The following is a 15,183-nucleotide window of genomic DNA, read 5'->3' on the forward strand; positions in this document are numbered from 1 at the left end:
GAGGATTAACAAAACAAAACAAAACAAAAGTTGTCCAAAAGAGAGAACCACTGGGGGAGAAGAGAGTCTCTTCCATACTTAAAATAAACACCACCTACATGTATATAAAATATGTATACGTGTGCGTAGAACAGACATATAAGAGAAACTCAGTAGTGGTTGCTTCTGGAGGGACTAGAGGAATAAGGATCTACAGTGAGAGGAGGATTGAGATTTTACTATGAACACCTTTGTACTGTTTGAAAGGTTTACTATGTATATATGATACACTGTCAGTTTGAGAAAAAGAAAAATGAGGAAAACTACTACCTATCCTGAGTGTGAGTTATTTATGCTCCACTTGGCGAGGGGTGCCAAATGAAGGGAGAAGAGCCAAGGCCCAAACTGTCAATGTCACGGTCTTGCCATCGTCAGTCCTGGGCAAGTGTTTAACAGAGAGCACTTAGGGTAATTTATAAATGTAAAAAAATATGGATTTTGCAGGTACTACCAATGTGCCTTTGAGGATAAACATATTTTACATATAGCTTGTTTCCTTTTATTTGAATTGTTTTATTTATCAATTCATTTTAATTATTTAGTTTTAAATATATTTTTACTGCTTTCAGAGAGTAAGGGAAAGGGAGGGAGAGATAGAAACATCAATGATGAGAGAGAATCATTGATTGGCTGCCTCCTGCATGCCCCCCACTGGGGATCAAGCCCACAACCCAGGCATGTGCCCTTGACCAGAATTGAACCCGGAACCCTTCAGTCCCCAGGCCAACGCTCTATCCACTGAGCCAAACTGGCTAGGGCCATAGCAATTCATTTTAAAAGGCCCTTGTGAAATATGTTTCCACTGTATTACATAACTATACATTAGTCATTTTATTTATTAATAGAATAATTGCATTGTATTCTATCTATATGTGCTGATATTCAGAAGTATTTCTTTGAAAACAGCACTGGCTTTTTGATCCCCATAATTCCAGTTTTGTAATAATTCGACATCAAATTAGGAGCAAATCTCATCATTTTCAAAGCTATATTGAGGTGGTATGATGAGCTATCACTCTAAGATATTGTTTCAGTTGTCATGAAAAGCACCTATAAGAAGAACTAATCGATATGTCTGTTTCAAAATGAGCTTTAAAAAAAAGCTATAATATGAAAGACATGAAATAAATTACAGAAGACAAGACTTATAGTAGGATGAGCCACTACTATTATTTTGCCTTCAGCTCAATCACACTCAACAAAAAAATAATAACCCACAGGATACAAGACAGGATGGAATGGGGTTGGCAGTGCGTTTTCCACTCTGAGATAATTGCAGGCAAGCAAGGACCTTGGACCTTAATAAAAGCACTTAATCTTTCTAAAAGTATTTTAAATATATATTTGATGTAAGAGGATCACATCATTTGGTGAGATAAAGGCAAATAATCATAGCTGATATTTAATAACACATTCCAAACAACCTTGCACTCTTATGTTCATTATCACATTTAATATCCCATTTTCTAAATGTTCAAGAAAACAAAAAAAGTGCCACAAGGATAAATAACTTATGCAAAATAAAACACCATAGAAACAGAAGAGAAAAAAAAGTCAAATCCAGGCCTCTCAATTCTAAGTCCAGTGTTGAGCACACAGCACTGATTCACCAAATATTGACTTAGCTCCTCTCTGCAGGTGCTCTCCTAAGACCTTAGGATGCCGTTCTCCCAAAGGGATTACTTTTCAGTGGGAGAAACTGCTGGTGGGTAGCAAGTGAACCCAGGTATTTTTAATTACATTTTGTGATAAATGATATAATGGAAATGAAAAGCGTGTGGTAAGGCTGAGGTGACGCTCCTTTGAGTAGTGGAGTCAAGGAAGGCTTCTCAGGGGTTGTGGCACTGCGCTGAGCCTTAAAGGGTGTGAAGATCAGGAGGAAGGACTTTACACGCAGAAGGGAAAATAAATCCTGGAGGTTTAAAAAACAAACGCCTTCCCATGTTTGCAGAACAAAAAGGAGGCCAGTGTCCTGGACTGTGGAACAAGAGGGAGAAGGCATGAGTGAAATCTATAGAGGTGGGAACTGGGCCAGAAGTTATAAAATCATAAAAGGAGTTTGAATTTTATTCTAAATGACTTAGGAATTCATTTAAGGGGTTTATTAGAAAATAACTATCTAATTGACAATTTTAAATGGAGAATTTGCTTGGCAAAAACTTAGATGCTGGCATGAGTTACTTAAATTGATAGTAGAACTTACACTTAGACAGGCATAGTTTTGAGAGTGAAAGGAGGCATTACTAATAATTACACTATGATGACGGGTCTAGACTAGGACTGTTCCAGGTGTGTAGGTTGGCTTTTGCTACATAGCATACTACCCATTGGATTTAAGCAACATTTATTTAGCTCATGATTCTATGAGTCTTAGGAACCTGCCTCGCTTATTTCCTCTGGGCTCCCGGGCAGAGTGAAGAAGGCCAGTTGATGGCTGAATTATCTAGATGGCCTCTGAGTCAAGTCTAGATTCATATGTCTGGCTATTATCAAGCGAGGGGTATGGGAGCAAATGTGCCACAGACTGCTTCCCATGTGCTAGATGCCCTTCAGGGAATTCGTGCAGATTAGCTAAATAATCCTAAATTAACTCTGTGAAGTTGGGTTAATTTTATAGGTGAGGCATCAGCCAGGATGGCTCACCCACATGGTGGCAACGGAGTTCTACAAGCAACAAAAGGTGAAGCTATAAGACGTTTTGAGACCTAGGCTCATAACTCATATTCCTTACGTGTAACTCATCATTTCTACTACATTCAATGTTTCAAGAGATCACCAGGCCCGCTCTAGATTTAAGGGGTGAGGAATCAGGCTCCACCTTTTGGTGATAGTTACTGCCGAGTATTACAGCCATTTTGTACTCTGCAACACCAGGCACACCGGAAGGTCTCATCACCCTGCATTTACTGAAATGAGGAAAACTAAAGAAAGCACAGCTTCTTTCCAAGTACCACAAACCCAAGCCTATGCTACTGCCCTCTGACTTCACACTGAGAAGGCTAACCCCTATTTTGTAAAACTACTATTTGGAATTCTCTGCTATTCTTTAGATGGCCTCTTATTCTAAAAAAAATAATAACTTTGCTTTCTAGCCTGCCTTAGCCTGCTTGAATAATGAAGAAGATAAACTTAGCTGTCTGACCTTGTAGGCCAGAGACTAGCTATGCCCATACTCTCAATGCCATGCCAGGTGTATTTTTAATTGGATAGAACTGTGCTGTTTTCAAGGCCACCAGCGAGATAACCACTAAGCACACGTAGGGCTGGCTCTTTAATAAAAAGGGAAGTTCTGCTTGTAGCTTGGCCCAGAATTTGAAAGGCATTTTCCTCTGGGCCCACACGTAATAATAATAAAGTGTGACTCCAAACTCTCCGAGCATTGCTTGATTTATTCCGGTTCTCTGTAACAATACACAGGGCTTAGAATTTTGATAATATCTCCTTTAAAAGCCATATCAGGACTGCAAAATACTAAAGAGCTGACAGTCTTGGAGGTTGTCTAAGATGGACCCTCTGGATTAGAATAATCCTTCAAACCATTCATATTCTCAGAATGAAGTAGGCATCTTTAAAGTAAATGCTTAAATCAGGAATATACACTGAATATATTGGTCAAACATAGAAGATATTTGCAATTCCTGGTCCTGTGCTTCTTGGTTGCTCAAGCTGCCTCTGGGGCAAAATACTCTCATAGCCCTGGGATTCTTACCCTTCAGGGGACATGTTGATGGCAGTTACAAAATTAATAACCACAATTGGACCATTAGTAATTTGTCTGTAGTTTTGCCAAATTTTCTAAGGAAATTAAAAAAGAATCAGGATAAAATTCTGAGCAGCGGAGAAACAGGAAGAATGTGCCAGCCCCATGGATCCCATAACTTGACATGTTCTTAGCTTTAGTCCTCTTCTGGTACTCCCATCCCCTCCTCCCTGGAATGCAAGATCTCCACTAGTCCACTTAGTAACCAGACCCCACCTCTAATGCACCTAGTCAGCTCTCAATGGACAAAGATTTTTCAGAAGCCTTTATTTTAGTTTCCAAGATCTTCTTGATGAGCTGCCAGGTTTGGGACCCACTGATGTTATTGACAAGTTTATAGTTGAACCCGGATTCTTCACTTATTCTTGTTCCAAATGACATTTATGTTGTCTTAGAACTAAGGAAATCATAATGTATACATTATTTTCCAAGGAGAGACAAATCAATCTTTTGATTTCCTTGAGATACTTTTACTAGAAAAAGAAAACTTTGTGTCACTAAATTTAAAAAATCCTTCTTGTGGTGGCACACTTATCAAATTTCAGGCGCCTGGCTCCTGTAAATTAGAACAATTTCTTAGGGCAGATGCCACTTTTATGTAGTCAGTCTTCAAGACTGCACATTATTCTCCCAAAAAGAATGCTGAAGTATATGAAAGTAAACAATATCAACCACAGAGTACACAGAAAATTCCTGCTCTATCACACAAACTAATGGAGAGCAAAATCAGTGCGAAGAGCAAGGATTGTTACTTCTTCCTTTTGTGTACAACAAATACTGTCAAAGTGATAATAGCAAGACTGGCTATAATCATTGAGTCCTACACCAGAGCCTCTATGAGGCCTTTCTATGTGCGTGTTACTTGCATTAGACTAGTGAATCTTCACACAATCATGAGGTAGGAGTACCATCCCTGTTTTAAAGATAAGGAATCCAGAACCTAAGAATACTAAGTAACGTGTCTAAGTCACAATGTTGATAAGTGATAGCGCTGGGTTAGGACCCAGATCATCATACCCAAACCCATAAATTCCACCATTACTACAACCTGCCATAGAGTGAAATTACTAAGTATGTAGCAAAGGCAGAGAGAGTAACAAGATCTGAAAACATGATCACGATTTCTCAATGTGTACTTCATAATGACTACAAGTTTTACTTCCAAACTTGAGATCCTCTCAAATCCAATGATCAATCTATAATTCAGGTATATATTTACTCCCAGGGGGAAATGAGGGGATCATCATGTTTGATTATATGTTCATCTTTCAGTCCTTTACACTTAGAGACTATTACTAAGCTAAAATGTGGGTGTTTTTTAGAGGCAGGTTTTTTATTGTCTGATCTTGTATATATCCTATTCATATCTGTCAATGAGATCAAACTTTCTTTGGTGCTTGATCAATAAAAGATAATAGAATTCAGGGGCTGCCCACCAAATGAAACGAGGTCACTGGTGGGAATTAATTGATCCAACTGAATGGCTCCCATTCAGGGGGACAAGGGGGAATCAATGCAAGTCCTTTCCGATATACCATTATATGGATTTCCTGCAAGAAGGGGACAAGGGGGAATCAATGCAAGTCCTCCTTTCCGATATACCATTATATGGATTTCCTGCAAGAAGACATTTCACCAATTTGCCAAGTAGTTCAGGAATTTTCACAACTAGTGAAGCAAAAGTTAGCCATATATGGCATAGTCCTAGGAATAATTTTGTTTGAAAGTGATTTATGTCTCAATTAGTGGTGAATAGTCAGTGAAGATCACTTGAACATAATTTGAAAGTTTTCCAAATGACTAGTAAAGACTTTAAAATACCATGCATTCACATAGCTCTGCTTTTTTGCTTCTGTTTCTATTTATCTTCTAAGTGGGAATGTGTCTTTAAAATTTCCACAAAAAATGCTTAAGTTCTTTTATTAAAAATATTCTAAAGAGACATTGTTTCCAGTAAATGGAATATTTAAATATCTATTTCATATCTCTATTTTCTCCTGAATATTATCCACAGAGTTTCTCTGCTATTATATAAGATTTTGATTGAGGTAGGTTAAGAACTGCTTAAAGTTGCTTTAGGTACAGTTTAATAACCCAAATTTAATGGTTTTTAGATACATAAAATTTCCCTATGATTCAGTGACACATGCTGGGTCCAATTATTTGAATGTGTCTAGATGAAAGTCAAGAGCATTGAACCATATAATCCCTGGGACTATGCTCTTAATTTTATAACCCCCTCACCTTCTGTTTTCAAAACCGAAAGACCATTTAGCCCAAATATCAAGATTGTAAGAGACCCCTGCCTACATTTTAGCAAAGGTAGGGTGAAGTTTTATCATATCTATCAGTTCTTGCAAAAGCTGAGGGTGAGAGGGCAGAGTAATGATTTTTATGACAGGAAAATTGCAAGGATCATAACAAAACTGTAGAGGATGTGAGTTTTATTTCAAAGGCTCCATTTAAATTAGTTCCTCATAATTGCTGGTGGGGAAAAAAGGGGAGCTGTAGCTTTTTTCATTAAATAACTTTATAAAATCTTCTATCTACAGCTAACCAGAGTTTTCCAATATGTCAGGAAACTCACTTTATTTTTTAAATCTATTTTATTGATTTTTTACAGAGAGGAAGGGAGAAGGATAGAGAGTTAGAAACATCGATGAGAGAGAAACATCGATCAGCTGCCTCCTGCACACTCCCTACTGGGGATGTGCCCGCAACCAAGGTACATGCCCTTGACCAGAATCGAACCTGGGACCCTTGAGTCCGTAAGCCGACGCTCTATCCACTGAGCCAAACCAGTCAGGGCAGGAAACTCACTTTACAAAAGCAAATAGGAGACAGATCTACACTCAACTCCTCTCGATAAAAAAGCATAAAACTTTGCTTAATGGAGCTAAATGACTAAGATGAGCTGTCTACATTAATAAAATCACCTAAGAAATGGCCAAAGTATATTTTGTGCTGTGTGGAGGGAGACAAGCACTGACAATCAAAGCCAGAGAGTTTATTAAGGAAGTTTAATTAAGACACATCATCTTCAGAAATATGAGTCCTTAATTTGGAGACAATCACTGACAAACTTAGGTCAGCTGTGCTAATTACCAAAGATTGGAAATTCAGAAAATCAGGATGTTAAAAAAGAGTATGCTAGAAAAATAAATAAATAAATAAATAAATAAAATGAAATTTAAAAAAGATTTTAAAAAAATAAAATAAAAAAAAGAACAACAACAACAAAAAAAGAGTATGCTAAAGTGTGATTTGTAAATGCGAATACACTGCCCTGCCCGGACAATGTATTGCTGGGACTCTGAAATTATGACAGAGACGCCTGTAGATTTTGGCAGGGTTGGGACTTAACTGATACCCAGTTAGACCTCCTAGGAAGTTCAGAGTTTCTCTCTAAACATACTGACACCTGGGAGCCTCAACACCAGAGCCGAGGACTAGCACTACATCTGTCAGCTGACCCTTCAATTTTTTAATAATTCAGTTTAATTGGAAGTATTGTCTTCATTTGGTCCAAATCTGTCTCTTTGAAGTTTTGTTGTTTAATTCTTGCTCTCTAAAATGATCCAGATGTAGTCTAATGCTACTTCTCTACACATACCTGGCATGCTTTTTCTTTTCTAACACAACTGGATCCCCTGTTGTTTCTACTGTCCCCATAGAATCCTGCTTTAGTCCCCACCACTATCTGGGTCAGTTTCTTCTGGAAGAAATCTAGTTGCTGAGCTTCTTAATCCATGATATCACAGAGTGTGATCTCTTTGGTGTGTCATATGACAGCCCTATTGCCTCTAGTCCTCCGGACTCTAAAATGGTGAAATTGCCACCTACATTTGCATTAACATTTTGGCAGTTGAAGCACACTGTTGGCTGATTTTGAACTTGTAATCAACTAAAAAACCTGTCTTTCTCTTATGAACAGCTATTGAGCCAGGTTTCTCTATATTTTGTTCTTCACTTGTTGGTTAAACTAAGTCTAAATGTGTTTCATCCTTATGGGACAAATAATCAACATCTACTTGAAGAACAATTAGAAATGTTGGTAAATACTTTATCAACCTCTTTTTCTTCCTATGCTGACTGAGGGATATTTATATTCATTTTTGTGCACACACACACAAAATGCAATTATATATACCCTTATGATCCCCCCTTTTTCTAAGTTGCACTTTGTAAATGTCTGTAAAGTCTTATGATATCTATTTATTCATCTATATTTGCATTTGTAATGGCTTCATAATATTCCAGTTTTAGATGAAACATTGTTCCAGGTCCTAAGTCTATATAACAACCCACTTCAAAACATACCTGACTGAAAACAATGTTTGTTTTGCTAATGAATCTGCAGTTTCGCTCAACAACTGGTCTCTGCTCTACTTAGCATCAGCTGTAGTGGCTGAAAGGCTGGAAGGTTGGAATCATCTGAAATCTCATTCACTTTCCTGACTGGCACATGCTGGTTGTCAGCAGCGACCTCAGCTGGGGCTTTCTTCTGGGACACCGACAGGTGACCTTGCCATGTGCTCTGGGCTCCAAACAACAACATGGGTTTCAAGGGAGAAAAATCCCAAAAGAGAGAGAGCCAGGTGGATACTCACACTGCCTTTAAAAGTCACCCAACTTCACTTTGATCATATTCTACTCAGTGAGAGAGTCCTGCCTAGGTTCAGGGTGGGGGGTAGCGGGGGGTGGAGGAGTGGGGAGGGGCAGGAACACAGACTCAAATTGCAAATGGGGGAGTCATAAGGTTAAGAAAGAGCATGTGGGCCTGGAAATACTGTGATGTCTGCTTTTGGAAAGGACTGCCACCACAGCCACAACTGCTTTAACCTACTTAATACTTTTTAAATTGCCACCATTAGAAAAAGTGCTGCAAAAACAATTCTCAAATAAATATACATTTGTGAGTATTTGAGCAATTCTTTCTCTAGGATACATTCTGAAAACAGTGATTAATGGGTCATATTTTATGCACATTTTTAAGGCTTTAGATAGATATTGGCAAACTGCCATTCCAAAAAAAAAAAAAAAACACATGATGGGAATTTAGAGCCCAACCATCAGTATATAAATGAAAAGATCCATTTCCTGTCTCCGGTTTAAACACTCGGTGTTTAGTATTAAATATCTTTGATTACTAGTTCACTTAAACACTTTATGTCTACTGGTTATTAGTATTTCTTCTGAGAAATTGCTTTTTTATTCTTGGCCTATGATCACTTTTTTTCTTTTGATGTTTCTATTTTAGGTCTTTTAGAGAATTATGTATTATTGACATTAAAACTTGTCAACTATATTGCAATGTTTTTCCTGATTTGTTATTTGCCTTTTATACTCTATGTGAAGTTCTTATATTCATTGTGAATAATGGTTTGTTTGCTGCTCGGCTGGTGTAGCTCAGTGGTTGAGCATTGACCTATGAATCAGGAGGTCGGGGTTCAATTCCTGGTCCGGGCACATGACCAGGTTGTGGGCTTGATCCCCAGTGGGGGCGGACAGGAGGCAGCCAGTCAATGATTCTCTTTCATCCTTGAGGTTTCTTTCTCTCTCTCCCTCTCTCTTCCTCTCTGAAATCAATTAAAAAAATGATTTTAAAATAATAATAATAATAGTTTGAGGTCTTTTTTAAGACTCATACATTACATAAAAATTCACCTATATTTTTTCTATTACATATTTTAGAAATAATTTTTATATAAAGTCTTCAATAAATATGAATTTTGATATATGGGAAGAAGTAAAAAATTATTTTTCTGAATAACTATTTTCTTGAAAAATATTTCTTTAATAATCCATTGTCTTCTATTATTGAAGATGTCACCTTTATCATACACCAAATACATAAATATACTAGTTTTTAATTTTTGTTTTCTATATGCTTCCACTTGTCTATTTCAACTTATCTATCAAGCTATTCTTCCACCTCTTAATGTATTCTTTTTTTTAATCTTTAATTTCTTTATTGATTAAGGTATTACACAGATACTGCTGTTTTATAGACAATGATAAAAAAAAACTTCCTTATTTCTTAAAGCCATTTGAGAATCTTACGGAAATTTTAGATTCTTTACCTAGAAAACTGCAGATATGCACATATACAAAATTGTTTTCATTCAGTCTGCTAGAATTGCCCATCCCTGAGACCTATATAAGGGTTTCATTTTTGCACATCATTCATGAATTTAATTCCTGAGTATTTTATTACTTAGGCTGTTATTGTAAATGAGCTCTCTTTCTATTTCATTTTGTTATATTTGTTTGTTGATAACATGGGAAAGCTACTGACTTTTTAAAACAATTCATTTTATCTAACCACCTTTATGAATTCTTTTAAATATAGTTCTTTTCATTTTAAATCTTTTGTGTTCTACATAAGTAATCAAATCACCTGCATTGAATATAATATTGCCTTCTCTTTTCCAGTATTTAAATATGATATATATCATATTAGAATAGTTAAATAATGCTTAATAAAAACAGATAATACACTTCTATTTGTATTCTTTTTTTTAATGCACAAGTTTATGAGAATGCAACTACAGTTTCACCTGGCTATATGTCCAAGATAAAAAAATATTTACTCTGTCAGTTTCCTTCTGTTCTTCATAAGTTTTCTTCTATTCCCAGTTTACTAACCATAAATACCTTTTTAAACTTTTATCAAGATATAATTCACTACTATAAAATTCACCCTTTTCAATTTAATGTACAATTTAATGGTTTTTAGTATATTCCAAAACTTATGCAACCATTACCATTATCTAATTCCAAAACATCTTCAGCATTCCAAAAAAGAAACCATTTCAGCACTCCCAATTCCCCATTTTCCTTAGGCCTAGCTAATCACTAATCTACTTTCTGTCTCTATGAATTTGCCTATTCTGTACCTTTCATGTAAATACTGCTTATGAAATGCAACACATTATTTCCAACTCTAGAGTTATTTTGGAATACTGATTTTTCTCCATTTTATATTAGCTGTTAATTTTGTACTGCTAGATGAATGCTGATCAGTTTTATAAGTATGCCTCTATGTCTTAAATCTTTAATGAATTTCAAACAGAAATGTGCCAATTATTTGTATAACTTCTATGTAGGGATATTTTGTTCCATTGATATAAAAGCTATATATTTACTCTCATCTTCAGAGTCATCTTGTCTGCATGTCTCTATTTTGCCTTCAAGTATGTCCTAAAAAAACTGTTGAGAAATTGGCTAAAAGCATGATACACTGTTTCTGCTTTACCTGCCATGCTTTACCACATGCTGAATAAAGAGGACCATATAAACGCTCCACGCTCCAATAAAGAAATGACAGAAAGCCCTCACAAACATGAAGGGCTTTTTGACTAAGTTTATTCTAAGTCACCACATACTAACTCCTACTAATCAAGGCACCCCTTTCTGTATGTGAATAAACCACCCCTTTCACAAAATCCAGACTCCTCTCTACTCTAGTCAAATAACACAATTTTCAGGGGGAAAAAACACACTTTTTAAAAAGTGAAATTGTTATTTTTTCCCTCTAAATTCTGTAAACTTTCCTTTTCCATGATACCTGAAAAATTATAGACAATGTGGCAATTGCTAAATCCCCACTTTAGTGTCTGCTTGTAAACACTACAGCCTAGTGGAGAAATGGTGAAAGGGGCATCAGTAGAATTCACATCAATGTGATTCTTTTTTTTTAATTTTCAAGTAAAATTTATTTTTTAATTACAGTTGTCATACAATATTATATTAGTTTTAGGTGTACAACCCAGTGGTTAGACAGTTATATAACTTACAAAGCGATCACTCCGATAAATCTCGTACCCATCTGACACCATACACGCTTATTACAATATTGTTGATTATAAATATTTAAAGAAGAACTAACACCTCTACTCCTCAAACTATTTTTTAAAAATTCAAGAGGAAGGAACACTTCCAAACTCTTTCTATGAGGCCAGCATCACCCTAATCCAAAAACCAGATAAACACACAAGAAAGAGAACTACAGGCCAATATCTCTGATGAACATGGAGGCTAAAATCCTCAACAAAATTTTAGCAAATCAGATCCAGCAGTATATTAAAAAGATCATACACCATGACCAAGTAGGATTTACTCCAGGGATGCAAGGCTGGTACCATATTCACAAATCAATAAATGTGATACATCACATAAACAGACTGCAAGACAAAAATCACATAATCATATAAATTGATGCAGCAAAAGCATTTGACAAAATCCAACACCCTTTCTTGTTAAAAACTCTCAGCAAAGTGGGAATAGAGGGAACATACCTCAGCATATAAAGGCCATATACGACAAACCTACCGCCAACATCACACTCAATGGGCATAAACTAAAGCCATTTCCCTCCAGAACAAGAACAAGACAGGGATGCCCTCTTTCACTACTCTTACTCAACATAGTTCTGGAAGCCCTGGCCATAGCGATCAATGTGATTCTTGAGCTACAGTTCATACACCATGACATACTGAATTTTATGATAATCATTAATTTAACTTATTATTCCTCCTCCAAATATTTGATCAATATAAATTATCATGAAAGATGAAGAGTCATGGGCTCTGCAGAGGGGCCCAAGGAATGGTCCCATGGAGCACTCGGTCTTTAGGACCCCTCCCTGCCAATGGAGACTGACCGACCCACTTCGGGGCTGGGGCTGGACCTGGCCACAATCCAGGGCCGAGGGTGGGTGGGAAACCGAGGTTGCTCTGTCCACCACGCTGCCCCGAACGCCCAGCCCTTGGGGTCTCCCGCACTGTCAGCTGCACCCTGACATTCAGACAGAGCTGCCTCCCCCTGCAAGGAGGCCACAGCCCCGAAACCGCCATCCTCTGGAACCTGTCTCTTTCTAAGACCCTCTTGCACAAGAGTTTGACCTCCCAGCCCACCAGAGCTCTGGCCTCCTGCCATGGGTATAGGTACGTGCAGAGGATAGTTTACAGCAAAACAAAAATGGAATCACTTAGGTTGGCGAATGGAGTTCGCTGAAGCAGGTGTAGTAAAGGAAAACAAACCTTAGCCTTTCCTCACAGAAACTGCAGGAATTTACAGTTCTCAGAATTCAGCAGAGGACACCAGCCGCGCCGGGCGCCAAGTCTGCTCATGGCATCTCTGAGCTCAAGCCTTTGCTCCCCTGACCGAGCCACCCTGAGCCAAGTAAGAAGACGACCCTCCACAACCAATCAAAGTAGCCAGACAACCTTCGCACTTGCTCCATTGAACCCCTTTAGACTGTAAAGCAACTCAGAACTCATTTCTCCCGTGGCCTTGGGGGTTCTGTCTTGCAGGTGGAAGCCCTTGTAATGAAGTCATCTTCCTGCTTTGTTTTCCTCGGCGTGTAGTGTAGGTTTTTGACAATATACCCCTGCGCACACAGGCGCCCGCACAGGGGGCCGCACTGAGTGGCGTAACCCACACCCAATAAAGATGTGACCGAGCCCAGCCAGGTGCGGCTCAGTGGTTGAGCGCTGACCCAGGAAACAAGAGTCACCAGGTTCCATTCCTGGTCAGGGCATATGCCCTGGTTGTGGGCTTGATCCCCAGAAGGTGGCATGCAGGAGGCAGCCAATCGATGATGCTCTCTCATCATTGATGTTTCTATCTCTCTCTCCCTCTCCCTTCCTCTCTGAAATCAATAGATATCTATATCATGTGACAGAAAACCCTAAAAAAAAAAAAAGAAAAGGAAGATTGGCTGAGGGCAGAGTCCACCCCATGCTGTCCCTTAGGCTGGGGAAAGCCACGTGCCATGGAACTCTCTCTTGAGAAGTAGGAAGTAACTCCTTTATGCAAAGCAGGAGCACCTGGGGCCATGGCAGGGAGAAGGCTAGGACTCAAAAGAATAAGACCATAGCCCACCACCCAGGGGGCACATAAGGCTCACAGGTGATGCTCAAATTGGGTTTGTAGATTTTCATCTGTGGGGAAGTCAACACTAGCCAGTCACCTGGTGGGGGTATATTCTGATATGGCAGCCATCTATTACTTCACTACTCTGACCACTGTGTCTGGTTCATCAGGTACCAAGATCCAGCTCCTGAATCTCCCAGATATCAGTGAGGATGCCAGAGATGGGAAAAGTAGAGGTTATCAAGTCATTGCAGTGACCTGAACGTATAACGTGATCTTGATTGTTCTGAATGTCCTGAAGATCTTAGGACATAAGGTCATTGAAAATGAGCTGGAAGGCCTTGACACTCACTTGAACAGCAAGCCACCTAAAACTGGCTGTAAATGAAAGGATAAAGGAGGCATGAATCTCATGGCCGCTTGCCCTCAGAGTGAGCTGGATGCTGAAACTGTGAAGAGCATCCTGATTGAATACTAACTTCATCATGCTGAAGTAACTCTGCAGAGTGATGCCGCATCAGATGACCTCATTGAAACAATGGAAGAAAACAGTGTATATCCCCAGGATGTGTATATTAAGTAAGATTGATCAGATCTCCACTGAAGAATCAGCTATCATCTATAAGGTGGCTCACTATTTACTCATTTCTGCCCATCACCACTGGACTTTTGAAAACCTGTTGGAAGATATATGGGACTATGTCAAACTAATGAAGATTTATACCAAACCCAAAGGCCAGTTAACAGATTACATAAATATTGCTAGCGGTGCTGCCTTACCCTAGGTCAGTGATGGCGAACCTTTTGAGCTCGGCGTGTCAGCATTTTGAAAAACCCTAACTTAACTCTGGTGCTGTGTCACATATAGAAATTTTTTGATATTTGCAACCATAGTAAAACAAAGACTTATATTTTTGATATTTATTTTATATATTTAAATGCCATTTAACAAAGAAAAATCAACCAAAAAAATGAGTGCGTGTGTCATCTCTGACACGCATGTCATAGGTTCGCCATCACTGCCCTAGGGCCACCGTAAAGGATTTCTGCATGAAGATTCACAAAGATTTCATCAAAGAATTTAAGTACGCTCTAGTCTGGGGTCTTTCTGTGAAACACAATTCTCAAAAGGGGTAAAAACCATTTAGTTAGAGGAGTAGGATGTCATTCAGGTTGTGGAGAAGTGACAACCACACCAGCTGTCTGCCAGGCCAACCACACCAGCTTTCCCCATGACCAGACACCCTACCCCAAGTCCTTTCTGGCTTTGGCAGCCACTGGATCAGTATTCAAGGGAGGAAGGTGGAGGTACCCAAACTTGAATTTCATTTGCCTTGTCTTGTTGTCACTTTGTATATTGAACTACTAGAGGCCTGGTGCACGAATTCGTGTACAGGTGAGTTCCCTCTGGGTGGCCTGCAGGGACCGGGCCAAAACCCACAGTCCAATGCTGCCTGCTGCTCCTACCTGCTGCTCCCACCCATCCCAGCTCCACTGTGCCTGCT

General features: G+C 38.6%; 1 pseudogene; it reads left to right on the forward strand.

The window, feature by feature from the left end:
- Positions 1 to 14,865, forward strand: part of LOC102256702 — a 37,032-nt pseudogene extending 22,167 nt beyond the window's left edge.
- Positions 14,866 to 15,183: the final 318 nt, after the last annotated feature.

This window comes from Myotis brandtii, unplaced genomic scaffold (genome assembly GCF_000412655.1).
Source record: "Myotis brandtii unplaced genomic scaffold, ASM41265v1 scaffold3, whole genome shotgun sequence".
Lineage (NCBI taxonomy): Eukaryota > Metazoa > Chordata > Mammalia > Chiroptera > Vespertilionidae > Myotis > Myotis brandtii.